Below are 22,221 nucleotides of genomic sequence, written 5' to 3' on the forward strand. Positions count from 1 at the left end.
TCCAAATGCTCCATTCTAATTTTTAAGGAAGTATTTTCTTTAGTAAGCTTTTGAACTTTCTTTTCCATTAGGTCAAATTTGCTTTTGGAGGTATTATTCTCCTCATTGACTTTTTCAACCTCTTTTGCCATTTGATTTTGGCTATTTTTTAAGGTATTATTTTCTTTAGGATTTTTTTGGGTCTCCTTTAGCAATCTGTTAACTTGTTTTTCCTGATTTTCTTGCATCACTCTCATTTCTCTTCCCAGTTTTTCTCTATTTCTCTTACTTGCTTCTCAAAATCCTTTTTGAGCTCTTCCATGGCCTGGGATCAATTCATATTTTTCTTCGAGGCTTTGGTTGTAGGAGATTTGACTTTGTTGTCTTCTGGTTGTATGTTTTGATTGACTTTGTCACCAAAGAAAGATTCTATGGTCTGACTTTTTTTTTTTGTGAGGTTTGCTGATGATCCCAGTCAATTACTTGAGTTTTAAACTCTTTGTTAAGGTAGGAATCTGCTTCCAGTGTGGAGAATGTACTGCCTGAAGCTTCATGGGTTTTGTGCACCTGTTTTCATAGATACTTCTAGGGACCTGTAAGTTTTCAGTTATTTCAAGGTGGTATGATCAAGGGCGAGGTGTTTACTTCTTTCTTGAACTGTGGTCTAGACTATGAGTGACCACAAACACTCTTTTCTGCCTTGGAACAGTGAGGAGGATTCCCTCTCCACTGACACTGTGGCAGCCAGCACTCCTTCTCACCCCAGAACCGCCACCCAGAACTGTGACCCAGATCCAAGCACAGGCAAAGCAAGACAATCCTGCACCAGCAAAGAGAACCCTGCAATCCCCCTCTGGTCAGCCACTCAATTCCCCTTCAGTCTGTGGGCCAAAAGCTCTGGAAGTAGACACTGCCCCAAGGCCGCAATTGGCCACTGGGGCGGGGACCGAGTTTCTCTCTCAATGTAGTCACAGACTTTTCCTACTTACCTTATAAATTGTCTCTGGCATTTGTGGATTGACAAGTCTGAAAACCACCACAGTTGCCCGTGATTCAGTCTTCTGAGGCCTGCTCCAGGTTAGCTGAGTCCTGTTTTGCCTAGGTGCTCATGCTAACCTGAGTTTCTCTCCCAGCCTGGCACAATAGACCTTTCTGATCAAGGTTGTCTTGGGGTGGGTATTTGTTTCACTCTGTCTTTTTGTGGGTTCTGTGTCTCTAGAATTTGTTTAGACACATTTTTTACAGGTATTTGTGGGGTTTTGGAGAAGAATCTTAGACAAGTCATTGCTTTTACTCTGCCATCTTGGCTCTGCCTCATAAGTCAATCATTGCTGAGCATTACATAATGTTGCTGCTACTGTGTACTATGTTGTTCTGTTTCTGCCCACTTCATTTTGTATCAGTTCATATTTCATAATGCTCTTTATTTCTTGTTTGTTCATAAATTCTTCCCTCCACCTTAGATCTGACAGGTAAACTATCCTTTGCTCTTCTAAGTTGCTTAGGGTATTACTCTTCATGCTTAAATCATGTACCCATTTTGACCTTATCTCGGTATACAGTGTATGATTTTAATCTGTACCTAGCTTCTGCCATGCTGTTTTTCAGTTTCCCCAGCAGTTTTTGTCAAATAGTGAACTCTTATCCCAGAAGCTGGGGTGTTTGTATTTATTGAACATTGTGTTTCCATGGTCATTTACTACCGTGTCCTGTGTACCTAATCTATCCCACTGATCCAAAACTCTATTTTTTAGCCAGTACCAGAGAGTTTTGGTTTTTTTTTTTAACACCTCACAATATAGTTTTAGATCTGGTATGGCCAGGACATATTCCTTTGTACTTCCCCCCCCCCCCATTAATTCACTTGATATTCCTGATCCTTTTCTTCTTCTAGATTAATTTTGTTGTTATTTTTTTTTTACCTGTATAAAATATTTTTGTAGTTTGGTTAGTATTACACTGATTATATAAATTAATTTAAGGAGGATTCTCATTTTTATTATATTGGTTAGACTTAGCAATTGATATTTTTACAGTTGTTTGCTTGTTATTTTTAATTGATAGGTCATATCATGTGGATACTAGACCTTGTCAGGCAGGAGAAAATCAAATGGGCCATAGCTGATTTAAATGATAATAAAGAATACTGGAATGGTGATTCAAGTTCCATCAGAGTAGAAATTTGTCCTCCTTTACATTTGTATCTCAAGCAACTATCCCTGGCTTGTGCGGAAAAAGTCCTTAATAAATGATTGGTAATTTTAATGGACATATCATGCCTCTGGTAGATTGTAGACTAAGTAAATTTGTAGGTGAAATGGAAATACAAAGTCACATAGTTACCAAATTACCAAATATAATATTTTGAAGGGAATTATGAATCTGTACGAGACCAAGAACCTTTTTTCAATGCTTCCATTAAGCAATTACTAAGACTGCTTGAAACTTTAAAATGAGGAAAAGCTCAGTTACCTCCAAAGGTACCATTCCACTTGTAAACAGCTCTACCTTTGAGAAACATTTTTTTCTTAACTTTGGTAATTATATCAGTGTCTTTGGAATGTTTACTTGTTGCTCTTTTCTTCATGTTCATTCCAATAGAACATGCTTAGGAACTCTTGCACAAACATGTTAGTTAAATATTTGAGCATAGTTACATGTTCTTTAACTCATGTCACCTCTTCTTTGGCTCAAATATCAACCATTCCTTTGCCTAGGATTTCTTTGGCATGGATTCTATTCCACTTATGGTTCCAGAGAAGATGGTAAGTCCCTGGGACCAAGAACTGTGCCTCAGAACTTGTTCTAGAAGAAAATTTTCTCTAGCTGAAACCCAATCAGATGGGATACAGAGACTTCTCACACTGAAATTTACTGCTAAGGTTGGCATTACACATTATCCCTAAACTATTCATAAGAACTCAATGAGATAAGCAGTGGTTTACTGTTCCATATGCATCAAACACTCAAATACCAGATGTCTAACTACAAAATCTCCTCCTGGATCAGACTTTCAGTCCAGGTTTGTTTCAAAGACAAGAGAATATTTCAATGCAGTTTCTTTGTTATATCAGTTCTCTCCAATTTTCAAAGAATGAGATGATAAAAAAACTAGTGCTAAACTCTGATTTCAATTAGGTCCCCAGGATGTCAAATGGCAAAGATATCCTGATCAAGTTTCCCATACTGATGTCCTTGTGAGCTGAACTACCTATTGTTTAGGGTTTGGGAGAATTTAGTCTCATTCTAACATCTTTCATCATGTTAAGTGGGAAGGTGAGAACCTAGAACCTAGAACAATAGTACTTCCCCATGCAATGGCATGTGAATACATCAGCTTATTCTTAGTTTCACATATGTGATAACAGATGTATAAAATACAGCCCACAATCATGGTAATTTTTCCTTCAGAAGGGTAATTATGAAATTGTTTTCTCTTATTTCCCAGTTAGAAAGAACATTCCTTGGGGGTTGTTTTACCTGCCACATGCTAAGAAAGTGTCCTCTCACTTATTGCTTGGAAAAATGCAAATTTATGCAACTAAAACATACTATCTAACCCCTGTCAGATTGACTAAAATGAGAAAAGGTGATAATGATAAATATTGCATGTCATGTGGAAAAAGTTACAAACTAATACATTATTGGTGGAATTGTGAACTGATCCAACCATTTTTGAGAGCAACTAGGAATTATGCCCAAAGAGTTGTAAAACTGTGTATACCATTCAGCCCAACAATACCAATATTAGATCTTATTCCCAAAACAATAAGGGAAAATAATGTGAACCTATATTTTCTAAAAGATTTTTAGTGCTTCTCCTAATGCTGGCAAAGAATTAAAACTGAAAGGATGTCCATTAATTGGAGAATATCTGAATAAGTTCTGGTATATGTTTTTGTTGGAATACTACCATGCTCTAAGAAAAGATAAATAGGGTATTTTAGAAAATAAAACCTAGAAAGACTTGCATGAAATCATTCACAGTGAAATGATCAGAACCAAGAGAATATTGTATGAAATAACAACACTATTGTTTGAAGAATAACTGTGAAAGACTAAGCTATTCTGAGTAATATGAACATTCAAATCAACTATGAAGGACTTATGAAGGAAAAGGCTGCCCACCTCCAGAGAAAGAACTAATAAATAGAAATATATATGGATGGTTCCAAATATATCTATATCAAATGTTGGCCTTCTGTAATGTCATGTTGGGAGGGAGATTGGGAGACACTTTGGAACTCAAAAATGTAACAAATCAATTAATTAAACTGTTTAAAAATGTATTTCTTTTCATGTGTGGGTCCCTGAACTGATCTGAGACCTGATGGTGCAAACACAGGGTCATTCTATCATACAAGATAGGAATAACCTCAGCTGTTTATGAGAAATATTAAATCCAGGATATGTATGTTTAACAACAACAAAAAATCCTTGCAACAGAAATAGCACAATGCCTAGCCACACTTGATAGGTTGCTTTAGTGACTCCCATTCCAAATAACATACTGCATAAACCACATGCATATTTAATAGTGGCACATGAAAATATATTAACTAAAAGCAGATAAGGATATAATTAATAACAATAGAAAACCTACCAAACAACATGATAGGTCAAACAGTAGAATAAACAAGATACTCAAATGAATGGTACTTAGATATTCTAAGTTAGATTAGCTACTGGATGGAAAATTTTAACCGTCCCATGACCTGCACATCAATCTGTCCATATACCAGTCTATATGATATAGAGTCATAATCCTCATTACCATAATAATCTTTAACACCTAATCTGCCCGATAAAGTGCCTCGCTAGTTAGTTCTCTTCCTATGATCTGAGATATTGCCTACCCACAAGGAAATTCTATGTCTGAACTGTTATGTTGAAACTGTGTTGCTACTGAATCGAGTCAAATCCTTTTTTTGGGGGGTTTATTTTATTTTTTGTGAGGGAGTTACATTTAATTTATGTAATTATTTATTTAATTTGTATTCATTCTTTCAACAGTTTTAATTGAAGTTGAATTAACTTTGCTTATCTTCTTCAGATGATGATATATGCACATATGTATGTGTGTATGTATGTATGTGTGTCAAACTCTTATGTTCTCCCTCACCTCATCTGGCTATTTTTCTGATGTGTACAATGTAGTGCTTGGTATTCTCCTCAAAGTAAACTACAATTAGGCTTTCAAATCAAATAATAACTCAAATAAAAATGATACTGAAATTAGAGAAAACATTTTCAATTCAAAATGAAAATTCAAATCTGATAATAGCTGATAATTTAATTTCTTTTGAAATATTGAAAATTAAAAATAGAGAAAAAATGATCCCAGGATACCCACAATGTAATTATCTTGTTGCGTTTCTTAATCTTAGGCTTTAGTATATGGAACAAATATATGTAAATATAGCCTGTGTGCAAAGTAAAACTTCCATACATAGTACATTTATGAAATATTTTTATGCCTCTAATTAGAGGGTGACATAAGTCTATACATTGATATATAGATGTATATATGTATATTGGCATAATTTGTGAGTGCCACTTAATTAGTATATACATTGTGACCCAATAAGGCATTAAGGACTACACAAAGGAATAAGAATGTTTGTGTGTTTTTAAAATTTCACTTATCTTGATACCTTGCTTCTAGTACAAGGCATCTCACACGTCACCACTTGATAAAGGTATTTTGAATTGAATTACATTGAATCACATTTGGGTAATTACTCAGGGTTTTCATTGATCCTGGCTTCTCCCTAAAATAAAATCCCAGTGTTTGAACCAATCCTCAAAGAACACTGCTGTAAAAAATGTGATCCTGCGTCACAATGATCTTTAAAGAAGCAAAATTATGAGAAGCTCAGAAGATAATATACAACAGCAGCAGCAATAATAAGCTGTGGCATAGAAATTTCAATGAACTTCTGTAAAAAAATCATGAAATATATAGATTCTGACTTCTCTGATGTACGCGCTCATCCTCTTTGCTCATGGAGGGATTGGTTTGCACATATACGGGAATAAGGCATCTTGACTTTGTACTTAACCAACTCTTAATTCTGTTATGTTGTCCAGTTGCTTCCCAAATGGGGTAGCACTCAGGCTGTATCTTGTTCGTAATCATACTCTGTGATTATCCAGATAGAAAATTCACATTAGGCACTGGATAAAGAGTATTTCATTGGAAATAAATAGAAGTCAATGTATAAACTATTTCTGTTTTGGAGACTACATCATATATTTAGCAAATCAGGCCCAGATTCAGGACGGAAGCCAATTCTTAACTGGAACGTGAAGATTATTGTAAACACAGAATTGGACGGTGCTTGTTAGCGCAGACTGCTGAAGGGAAGTACTAGAGGTTATTCCTTGTATGGAAAATGCACAAATCAATTTAAAAATAAAAAAAAAAATAAAGAGTGATTTCCTGGAGAATTTTCTGAGGTTAGGGAAAGAGAAATCTTTCTTTCATCTAAAGTCTTCAGAAATTTATACAATATAAAAAGATGAACTAACAACATTTGTTGTTTTGTCAATAAGTCAAAAAGTCCAACACTTCATGACCGTATTTGGAATTTTCTTGGCAAAGATACTGGAGCAGTCTGCCATTTCTTTTTCAAGTCAATTTTTACAGATGAGAAAACTGAGGCAAACATGGTGAAGTGACTTGCTCAGGGTCATAGAGCCAGTCTGAGACCAGATGTGAACTCAGGTCTTCCTGACTCCAGCCCTGAAACTCTACCCAGTGCATCACATAGCTGCTGGACTAAGAGGAAAGTGACCGTTAGGTGGGCGTATTGTTACTTGGTTCAACAGCATCAGAGTTAAACCAAATGTACCCAGATAGAGCCACTTCATCTAGAGGACAGAGTGAGTTCCTTGATGATAGGGACCTTTTTTATTTTTTATTTATTTTTATCTCTTGTTTACAGAACAGTACCTAAGAACTTTCTGATAACTTCTTGACTCACCAATACTGCACAAGGATAAATCATACCGAATATGCTGTTTTAAACAGAAAGAACATATTCAATGAAAATTGAAAGCAGGATTGGTCTCCCTTACCTGTAGAACTTTATAAAGTTTTAGAATGGTGGCCATAGACATGGACAATGAAGATGACATCCCGCCAATGACAGCCACTGATTTGGGCTGCCTGTCACAGCTATAGTTAGGGATGGTTGAGCCTCTCCCTGACAACCATATCAAGGAGTTTTCCACAGCTAGTTTGTTATTATGGAAGTTATTGAACAACTGGTATCCCAGGGTTATGTTGGGCAGCAAAAGGGGGTTCTTGTTGATCTCATCCACAGCAAATTGAAAAGCAAGAAAATGTTGGTAATGTTAGAGCATTATCCTAAAATCAGAGGAAGAAAGTAAAGAGCTAGGTAAAACTCTATGTGCACGCAAAGAGCAATGTGTCATAGTGGTTAGAGTGTTGGACATAGAGTCAGGAATTTCTGTCTTAAATCTTGCCCCTAATATTTACTAACCCTGTGGCCCTGGGCAAACAATTTCATCTCAATAACCCTCAATGTCCTGAAGTTTAAAAAGAGTGATTTGAATAAATATCCTCTAAAATCCTTTCAAGAACACAGAAAAAAGATAATGATGTGCTTTAGACCCCAGAAAATGTCTAGTCTTGAAAGAGAACTGAAAAACCAGGAAGTCTGAATTTCAGAACCAGGAGAAGGTTGTACATAGCAACAACCATGTTGTGCGATGACTAATGTGGATAGACTTAAGCCCTTTTCAGAAACGCAAGGATCTAAGACATCTCCAAAAGTCTCATGATGGAAAATGCTATTCACATCCAAAGAAAGAACTATGGAGTTTGAAGGCAGATCGAAGCATATTATTTGTTTTGTTTCCTTTTTCTGGTGGTTCCTCGTATTGGTTCCAATTCTTCCTTACAACATCACTAACATGAAAATATATTTAATAGGAAAGTATATGTGTAGACTATATCAGATTGTGTGCCATCTTGGGGAGGGAGTCAGGGAAGGAGGGGGAGAAAAATTTAAAACTCAAAAGCCTATGGAAGTGATTGTTGATTAATCAAAATAAATTAATAAAAAAATAAAAGAGAGAAATAGCAGATCAATGAGTTGGGTATGCAATTAAGAAAACTAAGAAAAAACAAATTAAAAATTCCCAATTATACACAAAATTAGAAATACTAAATATTAAAGGTGAGATTAATAAAATCTAACTAATAAATAAAACTAGGAGTTGGTTTTATGAAAAAAACAAAATAGATAAACAATTGGTTAATATGATCTTTAAAAAAAAGAGAAGAAAACCTAATTTCTCATATTAAAAATGAAAATCTGTTGTCTGAATAATTATTTCCTCATTTTTAGTTAAGTATGAAAAAAACATCTTTTAAGTACTTCCTTCATACCCATCAGATTGAGTAGCATCATATAAAAGTAAAATAATAAATGTTGGAGAGAATGTAGAAAAGATACACTAATGCACTATTAGTGGAGTTTTGGACTGATCCAAATATTCTGGTTAATGGTTTGCAACTATGGTTTGCAAAAGTACTATGGAGCTGTCCATATTTTTTGATACAGCAATACTACTACTGCACTTCAAAGAAATAAAAGAAAAGTAAAAGAGACCTACATGTATAAACATATTTATAGCAGCTCTTTTGGTGGTGAAAAACAATTGTTAAGTAAGGTAATGACCATTAGTTGGGGAATGACCGAATAAGCAATAATGTATTATTTTGACAAAATACATATTATAACACAATAATGTCCTAAGACATGACTTAGAAAAACCTGAGGAGTCTTACATGAGCCGAGGCAAAGTAAGCAGAAACATTAAAGGGCAAAGCAGAAATAGGAACAATATTGTAACAATAATCATTTGTGAAAGACAGCTACTCTGAACAAGACAGCATTCCAAGAGAATCATAAAGAATCTATGACCAAAAAAAAAAAAAATGCTGTGCACCTCTATAGAGAGAACTGATGAACTCTGAGTATAGATTAAAGTATACTTACTTTATTTTTCTTGCTTTTTTTGAATCATGGCTAATATGGAAACGTTTTCTATGTTTCACATGCATAATATCACTTGCTTCCTTGAGAGAGACAAGAGGGAGGGGGAGAATTTGGAACTCAAAAAATTTAAAAATGAATGTTAAAAATAAAACATACTCTTTAGTACAAAAGAAACACAGTATGTTTTGAGGGGAACAGCACTAGCAGTTCATGGAGAATAGAAAAGCTTCCCGCCGAAAGTGGCCCAAAAGTTGAGCATTGAAAGAAACTTGGAATTCCAAGACAAGGTGGTGAGGAAGGAGTTTGTCTCAAGCATGGAGACAACCTTTGCAAATCATGAAGATGACAGATGGAGTATGGATCAATCAAAAATGTGTTCTCTTTGGTTATATTAAAAAGTTTGTGAAAGTTTATCAAGGAAATACATTTAGATATTTACATTGGGGCCAGGTTATGAAGAGTTTTCAGCACTTCTGCAGTTTACATTTGACAATGAAGTACCAAAACACAACTGGAATTTTGCAAATATGGAAGCATCATGTCGAGATCTCTGATTTAGGAAAATCCTTTGGCAGCTCAGGGGAAACTGGTGGGGCTCAGGAGACATGTGAGCAGTTAGATTATACAGAGAGTAAATTAGAAGGCCATTACAATGGTCCAAAGAGAAGGTAATGAAGTTTTAAACTAGGGTTGTAATTGAGTGAGTGGAAATGAGACAAGTGGGTCTCAAATGATTGTAGGTTGGTATAAATTATGTGTGAGCAAGTGATTGGCTAAAGAGGAAGAGAGAAAAAGAAGTAGAAATTGATAATCACCTACAGAATCTGTATGACTTCAACAAAAGTTGGGAGCTCAGCCAAAATCTGGAAATTCTAAACAGGTTTTTTAGAGCAGAAAAATAGAGTTCTCTTTATGAAATGTCAAATATGAGAACTCTAGAGGATACTCAGTTTGAACTTTCCAATAAAAATATTTTTTATAAGATTGGAGCTCAGGATACAGACTATTCACCCCTGTATATGCATATGTCCATATATATGAATTCTTCCTCCTTTTTGTTAATCTCATTGGGGTGGAGGAGGAGTATAGAAACAGTAGCAGTGTCACTGGGTCAGATGGTATGTCCAGTTTTATAAGTTTTTTGGTCATAGTTCCAAATTGCTTCCCAGAACATCTAGACCAATTAACACCTCCATCAAAAGTGTGTTAATGTACCTCTTTTCCCAGAGACCTCCAGCTTTTCGCATTTTCTTTGTTTTGATTTGCCTATGTGTTGTTCGTTAGCTTATGCCTCAGCATTATTTTAATTTGCATATCTTTTATTATTGGTGCTTTGGAATATTTTTTCCTATACCTATTGACAATATGAATTTATTCCAGGCCTATTCATATGTTCTGACAAAATAATAACTTGTTTTATTTTATTTATTTTTATTATTAATTTATTTTTAGACTTCAACATTCACTTCCACAAGTTTTGCGTTCCAAATTTTCTCCTCTTCTTGCCCCTCCCCCACCCCAAGCCAGCCTGCATTTTAAATACCCATTTCCCTAATCTGCCCTCCCTTCTATCACCCTCCCACCTTCTTTTATCCCTTTCCCCTTCTATTTTCTTGTAGGGCAGGATAAATTTCTATACCCCATTGCCTGCATATCTTATTTCCCAGTTGCATATAAAAACAATTTTTGACATTTGTTTTTAAAACTGGGTTCCAAATTCTCTCCCTTCCTCCCTATCCACCCACCCTCATTGAGACAGCAAGCAACTAAATACAGATTATACATATGTACTCATGCAAAGCACTTCCATAGTAGTCATGCTGTGAAAAACTAACTATATTTCCCTTCATTGTATCCTGCCCCCTGTTTGTTTTATTCTCTCTTTTGGCCCTGTCCTTCCTCATAAGTGTTTGCTTCTGATTAGGCCCTCCCCCAATCTGCCTTCCTTTCTATTACCCTCCAACTCCTACTCTCCTATCACCTTTCATCCTGTATTCCTGGAGGGTAAGATAGATTTCCATACCCAATTGAGAGTGTATGTTATTCCCTCCTTAAGTCAAATCAGATGAGAATAAGATTCACTCATTCCTTCTCACCTTCCTCGACTGCTCCTCTGTTGTAAAAGCCTTTTCTTATCTGTTTTATGTGAAATAATTTACCCTATTCTACTTCTCCCTATCTCCTTCTCCCAGTATAATCCTCTCTCACCCCTTGTTTTTATTCTCCAGATACCATTCCTTCATCTTCAACTCATCCTGTGCCCTCTATCTATCTATCTATCTATCTATCCATCCATCCATATAATTTTTCCCCTCCAACTACCCTAATATTGACAAAGGTCTCATGAGTTACAAATCATCTTCCCATGTAGGAATGTAAACAGTTCAAACTTAATAAGTCCTTTATGATTTATCTTCCCTATTTACCTCTTCATGCTTCTCTTGAGTGTTGTATTTGAAAGTCAGATTTTCTATTCAGCTCTGGTCTTTTCATCAAGAATGCTTGAAAGTCCTCTATTTCACTGAATATCTATTTCTTCTCCTGAAGGATTATACTCAATTTTGCTGGGTAGGTGATTCTTGGTTGTAATGCTATATCCTTTGACCTCCAGAATATTATATTCCAAGCCTTCTGGTCCCTTTGTGTAGAAGGTGCTAAATCCAGTGTTATCCTGATTGTGTTTCCACAATACTTGAATTGTTTCTTTCTGGCTGCTTGCAATATTTTCTCATTGACTGAGGAACTCTGGAATTTGGCTACAACATTCCTAGGAGTTTTCTTTAGGGGATCTCTTTCAGGAGGTGATCAATGGATTCTTTCCATTTCTATTTCGCCCTCTGATTCTAGAATATCAGGGCAATTTTCCTTGATAATTACTTGAAAGATGATGTCTAGGCTCTTTTTTTATCATGGCTTTCAGATAGTCCAATGATTTTTAAATTATCTCTCCTGTATATATTTTTCAGGACATTTGCTTTTAAAATGAGATATTTCACATTGTTTTCTAGTTTTTCATTCTTTTGGTTTTGTTTCACAGTGTCTTGATTTCTCATAAAGCCACTAGCTTCCATTTGCCCAATTCTAATTTTGAAGGAAGTAGTTTTTTCAGTGAACTTTGGACTTCCTTTTCCATCTGGCCAATTTTGCTTTTGAAGGAAGTATTTTCTTCAGTGAGCTTTTGGACTTCCTTCTCCATCTGGCCAATTTTGCTTTTGAAGGCATTATTCTCCTCATTGGCTTTTTCGACCTCTCTTGCCATTTGGGTTGGGTTATTTTTAGGACTGCCCCTCAGAACTGTGACCCAGATCCAAGCCTGTGATTCATTCCTCTGAGGCCTGCTCCAGGTTTGCTGTGGCCTGTGTGCCCATGCCGAGCTGTGCTCCTCTCCCTGCCCAGTGTGATATACCTTTCTGATCAACCATCCAGGTTTTCTTGGGCTGGAAGTTTGTTTCATTCTGTCTTTTTGTGAATTCTGCTGCTTTAGAATTTGTTTAGAGCCATATTTTTACAGGTATTTGGAAGGGTTTGGGGGAGAGCTCAAGCATTCACCTCACCATCTTGGCTCTGCCCCAGTAATATCTACTTTCAAAATGATATTTACGAGTGGAGCCAAGATAGTGGAATAAAAGCAGTGACCTGGTGAGCTCTCCCCCAAATCTTTCCAAATACTTGTAAAAATGGGTCTAAACAAATTCTAGAGCAGCAGAGCCTATAAAAACTCAGAGTGAATAAAAAAAAACTTTCTAGTCCAAGACAACCTAGATGATTGATTAGAAAGATCTGTTGTGAAGGGCTGGGAAAGGAGTGCAGTTTAGCCTGGGCCACACAGGCTGAGCAGGCAAAGAGGTGGCTTCTGTGAATCTGGAACAGGCCTCAGGGGACTGAATCAAGGGGAGCTGTGGTGGTTTCCAGACTTCTCAACCCACAAACACTAAAAACCACTTAGAAGGTCTGTAGGAAAGGTCTGTCCAACATTGATAGAGGAGATCAGTCTAGCTCCAGCCCCAGCCCAGCCCCAAGGTGGCAGCTGCTTCTGTAGCTCTCAGCCCACAAACAGAGGGGGAATTGAGTGATTGACCAAAAGGGGATTGCAGGGATCTCTTTGCTGGCACTGAGGCAGGATTCTCTTGCTTTGCCGATGCTTGGATCTGGGTCGCAGTTCTGGATGGTGGTACTGGGGCAAGGAGGAGTGTTGCCGTGCTGGAGTTTGTGGTGGCATTGGAGAGGGAATCTTACTCACAGTTGCAAAACAGAAAAAAATGCTTGTGTACACTCATAGACCAGAGCACAGGCCAGGAAAGGAGTAAACACATCACCCTTGATCATACCACTTTGGAAGAATTGAAAATGTACAGATTTCTAGAATTATCTCAGAAAAGAGCTGCACAAAACCTGGAAGCTTAAGAAAGTGCATTCTCCACATTTGTGGCAAACCCCTACTTTAACAAAGAGTTTATAACTCAAGTAATTGGCTGGGGTCATGATCAAAACTCAAAAAAAAAAAGTCAAACCGTTGAATCTTTATTTGGTGACATGGTGACAAAGAAGATCAAAACATACAACCAGAAGAAGACAACAAAGTCAAAGCTCCTACATCCAAAACCTCCAAGAAAAATATGATTCAATCCCGGTCTGTGAAAGAGCTGAAAAAGGATTTTGAGAAGCAAGTAGAGGAAAAACTGGAAAGAGAAAGGAGAGTGATGCAAGAAAATCAGGAAAAACAAGCCAACAGTTTGCTAAAGGAGACTTAAAAAAATTACTGAAGAAAATAACAACTTAAAAAATAGCCTAACCCAAATGACAAAAGAGGTCCAAAAAGCCAATGAGGAGAAGAATGCCCTCAAAAGCAAAATTGGGCAAATGGAAAAGGAAGTCCAAAAGATTACTGAAGAAAATACTTCCTTAAAAATTAGAATAGAGCAAATGGAAGCTAGTGACTTTCTGAGAAATCAAGACACTGTAAAAACAAATCCAAAAGAATGAAAAATTAGAAAACAATGTGAAATATCTCATTGGAAAAACAACTGACCTCGAAAATAGATACAAGAGAGATAATTTAAAAAATTATTGACCTATCTGAAAGCCATGATCAAAAAAAGAGCCTAAACATCATCTTTCAAGAAATTATCAAGGACAACTGCCGTGATATTTTAGAACCAGAGGGCAAAATAGAAATTGAAAGAATCCATTGATCACCTCCTGAAAGAGATCCCCAAAGGAAAACTCCTAGGAATATTAAAGTCAAATTCCAAAGTTCCCTGGTCAATGAGAAAATATTGCAGGCAGCCAGAAGGAAACAATTCAAGTATTGTGGAAACACAATCAGGATAACACGAGATTTAGCAACTCCTACATTAAGGGACCAGAGGACATGGAATATAATATCCTGGAGGTCAAAGGAGATAGCATTACAACCAAGAATCACCTACCCAGCAAAACTAAATATAATCCTTCAGGGGAAAAAATTATTGTTCAGTGAAATAGAGGACTTTCAAGCATTCTTGATGAAAAAACCAGAGCTGAATAGAAAATTTGACTTTCAAATACAAGACTCAAGTGGAACATGAAGAGGTAAACAGGAAAGAGAAATTATAAGAGAATTTTTAAGGTTCAACTGTTTACATTCCTGCATGGAAAGATGATATTTATAACCCATGAGCCCTTTATCAGTATTAGGATAGTTGGAGGGAAAAAATTATATGTATGTATGTATGTATATGGATAGATAGATAGATAGATAGATATCTAGATAGATAGATAGATAGATAGATATCTAGATAGATAGATATCTAGATAGATATCTAGATAGATAGATATCTAGATAGATATCTAGATAGATAGATATCTAGATAGATAGATAGATAGATATCTAGATAGATAGATAGACAGACAGATAGATAGATAGATAGATGGCATAGGGTGAGTTGAAGATGAAGTGGTCATATATGGAGAATAAAATTAAGGGGTGAGAGAGGATTATATTGGGAGAAGGAGAAAGGGAGAAGTAGAATGAAGTAAATTATCTCACATGAAACAGACAAGAAAAGGCCTTTACAATGGAGGGTTAACAGGGGAAGGTGAGAGGGAATGAGTGAATTTTATTCCCATAGGATTTGGCTTAAAGAGGGAATAACATACATACTCAATTAGTATGGAAATCTGTCTTACCCTACAGGAAAATAGGGGGAGAAGGGCACAAGTGAGCAGGGTAATGATAGAGAGGAGGGCAAATTGAGAAAGGGGATAATCAGAAACAAACACTTCTGAGGAGAAAAAAAATACAAATGGGAAAATAATTTAGTTTTTTGTACCACTATCAATACAATTTTTCTAAAAAATCCAAATAATCTTTAATTAATAAATCCTTACTACAATTGTGATAACTAAAAAAAAAAAGAAAGCAGATATTACTTTAAAAAAGTGACTCAGTTCATTGCATTTTTGGAAATAAAACAAAAAAAAAACTTGCTACAAGGATTCCCCTCCACTGATTTCCTGATTCTCATATAATTTTAGCTGCATTGGAGGTTTTGTGTAATACATGCATACATACATACATACATACACACATACATACATACATACATATATATATGTATATCTATATGTATATATAATGAAAATTGTTCATTTTGCCTCCTGTAAACCTGTTCTTCCTGTTTTTTTTCATAAACACTTCCCCTACACATATATCTGACAGAAAAACATTTCTTCTAAACATCTCTACTTTCTTTATATCATTTTTTTCTATTGAAGTCATGTACCCACTTTTAGCTTGTGTTGGAAAACAGTGTAAGATGTTGGTAAACATGAAGTTTCTTCCTGATCACATTCTTCCTTTCCCAACAGATTTTTTTTTTAAATAATTAGGCCTTGCCACCTAAGCCGGGATCTTTGGTTTGTCAAAAATATGATATAGTTCTAACAGACTTCAGAAAAAATGTGGAAAGTCTTGTATGGAATAATGCTGAGAGAAGTGAGCAGAACCAGGAGAATGTTGTACATAGTAACAGACACTTTGTGAGATGACTAACTTTAATAGACTTAGCTCTTCTTAGCAATGCAAGGATCTAAGACATCTCTAAAAGTCTCATGATGGAAAATGCTATCCACATCCAGAGAAAGAACTATGCAATCTGAATGCAGAATGAAGCATACTATTTCCTCTTTTTTTCCTACTGTTTCATTTTGTTTCTTCTTTCTTGTGGTTCCTCTTATTGGTTCTAATTCTTCTTTAAAACATGACTGATGTGAAAATATGTTTAAATAGAATGTACATGTGGAGCCTATGTCAGACTGCATACTGTCTTGGGGAGGGAGGTGGAGAGGGAGGGGGAGAAAATTTCAAACTTGAAAGCTTATAGAAGTGAATGTTTAAAACTAAAAATTAATTAATTAATGAAAAAAATTACTACAAGGTGGGCCTTACATAGTAAAGGATGAGTATGTTTGGAAATGAATGTGACATAAAATTCAAAGGCATCAATAAAACTTGATGACAGAGAAAAAAATAGATTTTTACTTGTGCAGAGACTCTTTTGTAATAGTGTTCATATGTGAACATTGTAGTATTAACATAGCATCTTATGCAACAGGAACAATAGTTCCTCTCTGTGTGTATGTGACCAAGTACATTGTGAAATACTTTATTAGTCATTATTTTAAATGAAATCTCTCTCTCTCTCTCTCTCTCTCTCTCTCTCTCTCTTTTTCCCTCTGCCCTCTTTCTCTCTCTCTCTCTCTCTCTCTCTCTCTTGCTCTCTATTTTTCCCTCTGCCCTCTTTCTCTCTCTCTCTAAAATATTTAGATATTTAAGTGTTGGTATGTATGTATGTGTGTCTTTTGGATAGATTTTACTGGTAATGTGTTGTCATTCAGTGATGTCCAACAATTTGTGACCCCATAAACTATAATGTGGTCTACATAATTTATAATATGGCATATACACACATGTATATATATGTGTATATATATACATGTGTGTGTGTATGTATGTGTATATACATACATACACACACACAGAGTATAATATGGTCCTTCTATCCATCACTATCTCTCCAAGTCTGTCCAAGTTTAGGTTGATTGTGTCTAATTTGTGGGAGTTTCTTATGTATCCTGAATATTTTCTGAAGATAAAATACCTCAGGGTATTGCTTCATCATCTATAAAACAGAAAACTTACAATTTAATATTATGAGTATGCTGTGCTAAGCCCAAGAGTGGAAGAGAAATGTTACCTTCCAAGACAGAACTGGGTTTCTTCCAAACTCTGATGTCTCTTTTGCCTCAGATTGAAGCATTTGATGGAGAGCATGGGCCACTAAATATACTGCATTGTAAACATTGGAACTCAGTTCTGTTACGATCACATCAAAAAATATAGAAGATATATTTTTTCAAGGAAGCACTTTCTGAGAACAAAGAATGTAACATTTACACATGACTTTGTTTCTGAAAGTCTACAATTAAAGACTGACTGCCAGAAAGTCTTTAGGAAAATGTCCTCCGGGTTCACACTGGGATTCAGGCTTCTTACAAAATCTGTGAAACCAAAACTCTCTGTATTTGTATGAGAAAATATTATTGCACCATGAAAATGGGTAAGCAATTCAGTATTAGAATCAACAAAGAAATTCCAAGAAGAGGTGGTGACCAAAATCTTCCCATAAAGTGGTTAATCCATCAAAACAAGAGAAAGTTCTTGAAGGGAGTCTATCTCCATAGATGAAACTCACACTTGATGATGATTCAATGATCCAAGAAGAGATTTCAAAATCTTCATCACTTATAAAGTTTTGTGGCACTCTTAGCTTAAAAGTCACACACAGACCATTGCTGACCATCTCCTCTTTCAGATCACTGAAGAATTCTTCCCCAGTCATATTATCTGAAAAAACCAGTCCCTCCCACGTCTAGCCAAAATGCAGCATCAATTGGATGAATGTGAGGTGAAGAGTGGATTCCCTGCTGACCATCTGATATACATATGCAAATTGGACCTTATCAGTCAGGAGAAGATCAAATAGGTCATAGCTGATCTAAATGGGTAAAAAAGTGGAATAGTGATTTAAATTCCTTCAGAGTAGGAATTTGTCCTTTACTTTTGTATATCAAACAACCATCAGAGACTTACACAGAACAGGTAATGAATAAATGCTTTTTAATTTTAATTAGTAGTTTTAGGCCACAAAATTATATTATTATGGAATGTACCAATTTGAAGGAAATTCTGAAACTATCCCTGACCAAGAATCCCTTCTCAAATGTCCCCATTAAGCAACTACTAAGTCTCTGCTTGAAATTTCCAATGAAGAAAACTCAGTTCTCTCCCAAAAGACTGTTCCTCTTTTAGACAACTCAAATGGTTAGAACCTTTTTACTCAACTTTGTCACTAAATCAGCCTCTTTGGAACATTGACTGGTTGTTTCTATTTCTTTCATATTGATTTAAGTAGAACATTGCTAATGTCTCCTGCATCTGTTCATTAAATATTTGAGCATAGTTATATATCTTCTCTAACTCATCTCATATCTTCTTCAATTCAAACATCAACAATTCTTTTACAGAGCCTTTCTATGGCACGCATTGCACTCCTCTCTTGTTTTCTGAGAGAATTGTATTTCCCTGATACTAAAAATATAATTCTCTCAGAAAACAAGAGGTGTGCCCCAGAGCTTGTTCCAAGAGGAAAAGTTCTCTAGCCAAATCCCAGTCAAAGATGGGAGATGGAGACCTCCTCACACTGAAATCTATAGCCAAGGTTGACATTTCACATTACTCCTACCCTATTAGTAAGAACTCTATGGATAAGCAACAATAAACTTCTCCACATACATTGAGCTCCAAAATGCCTGATCTCTAACCAAAAAAAAAAAAAAAAATCCACAAGCATCAGACTTTCAGTCATCAGATTTGTCCTGGAGGCAAGAGAAAGTTTCATATGCAGAATCTTATTATGGAGTCCTTCATTCCCAGTTTTCTGAGAATGAGATAAAGGAATTAGTGCTGAACTTTGATTTTGATGAGGTCCCCGTAACCCAATCAGCAAGAATATCCTAATTCAGATTCCCAAAATGATGTCCTTGTAAGCTCAGCCTCCTACCTATGGCCAGGTGTTTGGGAGAATATAGTCTAGTTTTAATATCTTTAATCCCATTAAGTGGGAAGACAAGAACCTAGGACAATAGTACTTTCCCATTTCATGACATAAAATAACATCGGGTTTTTCTTAGACTTGAACCTATGGTTAAAAAAAAGCATAACATATGGGCCCCAATCATGGTAATTTTGCCCTTAGAAGAGTAATTATGAAGTAGCTTTCTCTTATAACTCCAGTTAGAAAGCAAATTCCTTTTTCAATGAGTTGTTGGATGTTCTACTTGCCGTATGCTAAGAAAGTGTCCCCTTTTTTATTGAATACAGAAATGCAAATTAAAACAATAATGAGATACTATCCCATACCTATCAAATTGGTTGAAAGGAGAGAAGGGGGAAAGTAACAAATGTGGGAGGAGATGTGGGAAAATTGAAACACTAATAGGCTGTTGGTGGAATTATGAACTCATTCAACCATTTTCAGAAGCAATTGGTAATTATATTCTAAGAGGTATAAAACCACCTATATGATTTGAACACTATTAGGTCTATTTCCCAGGGTAATCAGGGGAAACAGAAACAAATTTATATTTTCTAAAATATTCATAGCAGTTCTCTTAGGAGTATCACAGAATTAAAACTGTGGATGTCCAGTAATTGGGAAATGGCTGAAAAAGTTGTGGTATATGATTGTAATGAAATACTACTGTTCTTTAAGAAATTACAAACTGGCTGATTTTAGAAAAAAATAGAAACACATGAAATGATGAGGAATGAAATGAGCAAAATCAAGAGAACACTGAACACATTATCATCAATATTGTTCAAATTCTTCTTCTTACAGATTTGGCTGTTGTGAGTAATATAAACATTGAAATTACCTAAGAAGGGCTTAAGGAGGAAAATGCCACCTACCCCAGAGAAAGAAGTGATATATGAAAGTACGTATTGTATTGTTCCACATATAAACCTATCTCAGATGTTGACCTTCTGGAATAAGGACTGGGGGGAAGGGAGAGATACAACTTGGAACTCAAAATGTAACAAATATTTTTTAATAAAGCATCCCCTGTATTGTGGGGGTCCCTGAGATGATCTGAGAACTCCTCAGACAAGTGGACACTATAGCACAGAAGACAAGAAAAACATCAGGTGTTTATGGAAAATAATATTAAATGGAGGAAATGTGCATTTAAGAACCACAACAACAAAAATCCTTGCAAAATCTTTAATAAAAAACCAAGCCACACTTGGTAGACTGTGTCAGTGACTACCAGTCCAAATAAAGTACAGTATATACCACATGCACATTTCTCAGTGGCACATGAAAATACATTAAATAGAAGGAAATAAAGATAGAAATAATAACAATGAAAGACTTACTAAACCTGTAACAGACCATACAGTAAAATAAGCAAGGTATAGAAAAAAGGTACTATAAAAAAGTAAACACTTATGAAAATTAAAACTTCTCTTAATATGTATGTTTTGTAAATAAACTCAGTTATACAAAAAAACACATATTACTTCGGATATCATAAGTTAGACTAGAAATGGGCAGATAATTCTAACCTTCCTGTGACCTGCAGATTTTTCTGTCCGTATACCTATAATCAATGACATAGGATGAGCGTAATCCTCCTCACAATGATAATCTTTAAGACCTAAATCTGCCCTGATAAGAGGCCTCACTGGATAGATCTCTTTCTGTGTTCTAAGGCAATTGTTTATCCACAAAGAATTTCTATGACTGAAGAATGATGCTGATTTCCACTGAATTAAGTTAACTCCTCTTGATTTGTTTGGAGGTGGGGGTTGCATTTAATTTTATTTCCCTAAATTATATATATATGTATATATATATGTATATATATATATATATTATATACAAACCTGTTAATTTTGTTTTTTTCATTATTTTTATTTCCAAATTCTCTCACCCTATGCTTCCTTGAGATCACAATAAATTTTATATAGATTATGTGTGGGCATTCACGCAAAACATTTTCTTATTAGCCATGTTGCAAAAGAAAATGCAAACAAAAAACCAAACCAAACCAAATCAAACCAAAAGCCAAGAATAATATAGTAGGGAAAAAAGCGTGTACTTCAATCTGCATGCAGAATATGAAATCAAACATTGGCATTTAACAGACTATGTGATTGTAAGGAGAAGAGACAGAAAGGATGTGAGAGTGACAAAGGCAATATGTGGCACAGAGAGCGGGATTAATCATAGATTTATCTTCCCCAAGCTAAATATTCCCATTCAACATAAGGAGCATCCTTGAAGCAGAATGACTACCAGAAGAAGTAACATCAACAGATTAGTGCTTTTCTCTGAGAGGGAAGAGGTTTTCTTTTCTTTTTTTTTTTTTTGTTTTTGTTTTGTTTTGTTTTGTTTTGTTTTGTTTTGTTTTTGCTAACTTGGAGGGAAAGTTGAACCAATACAGAGTTGTCAACAGTGGAACAGAAAAGGAACGGGCAGCTTTCAGAGATTTGATGCATAGTACTGCATTTCCTTATCTGGCGCAGAACACTCACAAACATCAAGGCTGGTTTGAGGAAAATGATGGAGAAATTCAGAAGCTGCTAAATGAAAAATGAGCCATCCACAGAGTTTACCGGCAGGGAAGTTCATCCATCTCTTAGAAAGAACTATTTAATTCCTTCAAAAGTAAAGTACAGGCAAAGCTTAGAGAGATAGAGGTGATTCTTGGCTCAGTAAGAAGACAGATGAAATTCAGTTTTATGCCGATAGTAACAATCCAAAGCAGTTTTGTGATACCCTGAAAGCTATTTATGGGCCAAAGACCTATGCTGCCTCTCGACTATTCAGTGCTGATAGAGCCACATTGATTAGTGATGTGAAAAAAAGCTATAACTTTTTGCAGATGATATGATGACATATTTAGACAAACCTGTAGAATCAAGTAAAAAACTACTTGAAATAATAAACAACTTTAGCAAAGTTGCACACTATAAAATAAACTCACATAGATCATCAGCATGTCTATATATTACCAACAAAGCCCAAGAGCAAGAAATAGAAAGAAATTCCATTTAAACTTACTGTAGACATTATAAAATATTTAGGAGTCTACCTCCTGAAAC

At 35.6% G+C, this 22,221-nt stretch overlaps 1 pseudogene; it reads right to left on the bottom strand.

The window, feature by feature from the left end:
- The window catches only part of LOC114029961, a 70,132-nt pseudogene that overhangs the window by 27,640 nt on the left and 20,271 nt on the right, over nt 1-22,221 (bottom strand).

This window comes from Vombatus ursinus, unplaced genomic scaffold, assembly GCF_900497805.2.
Source record: "Vombatus ursinus unplaced genomic scaffold, bare-nosed wombat genome assembly UNPS02014943.1, whole genome shotgun sequence".
Classification (NCBI taxonomy): Eukaryota; Metazoa; Chordata; class Mammalia; order Diprotodontia; family Vombatidae; genus Vombatus; species Vombatus ursinus.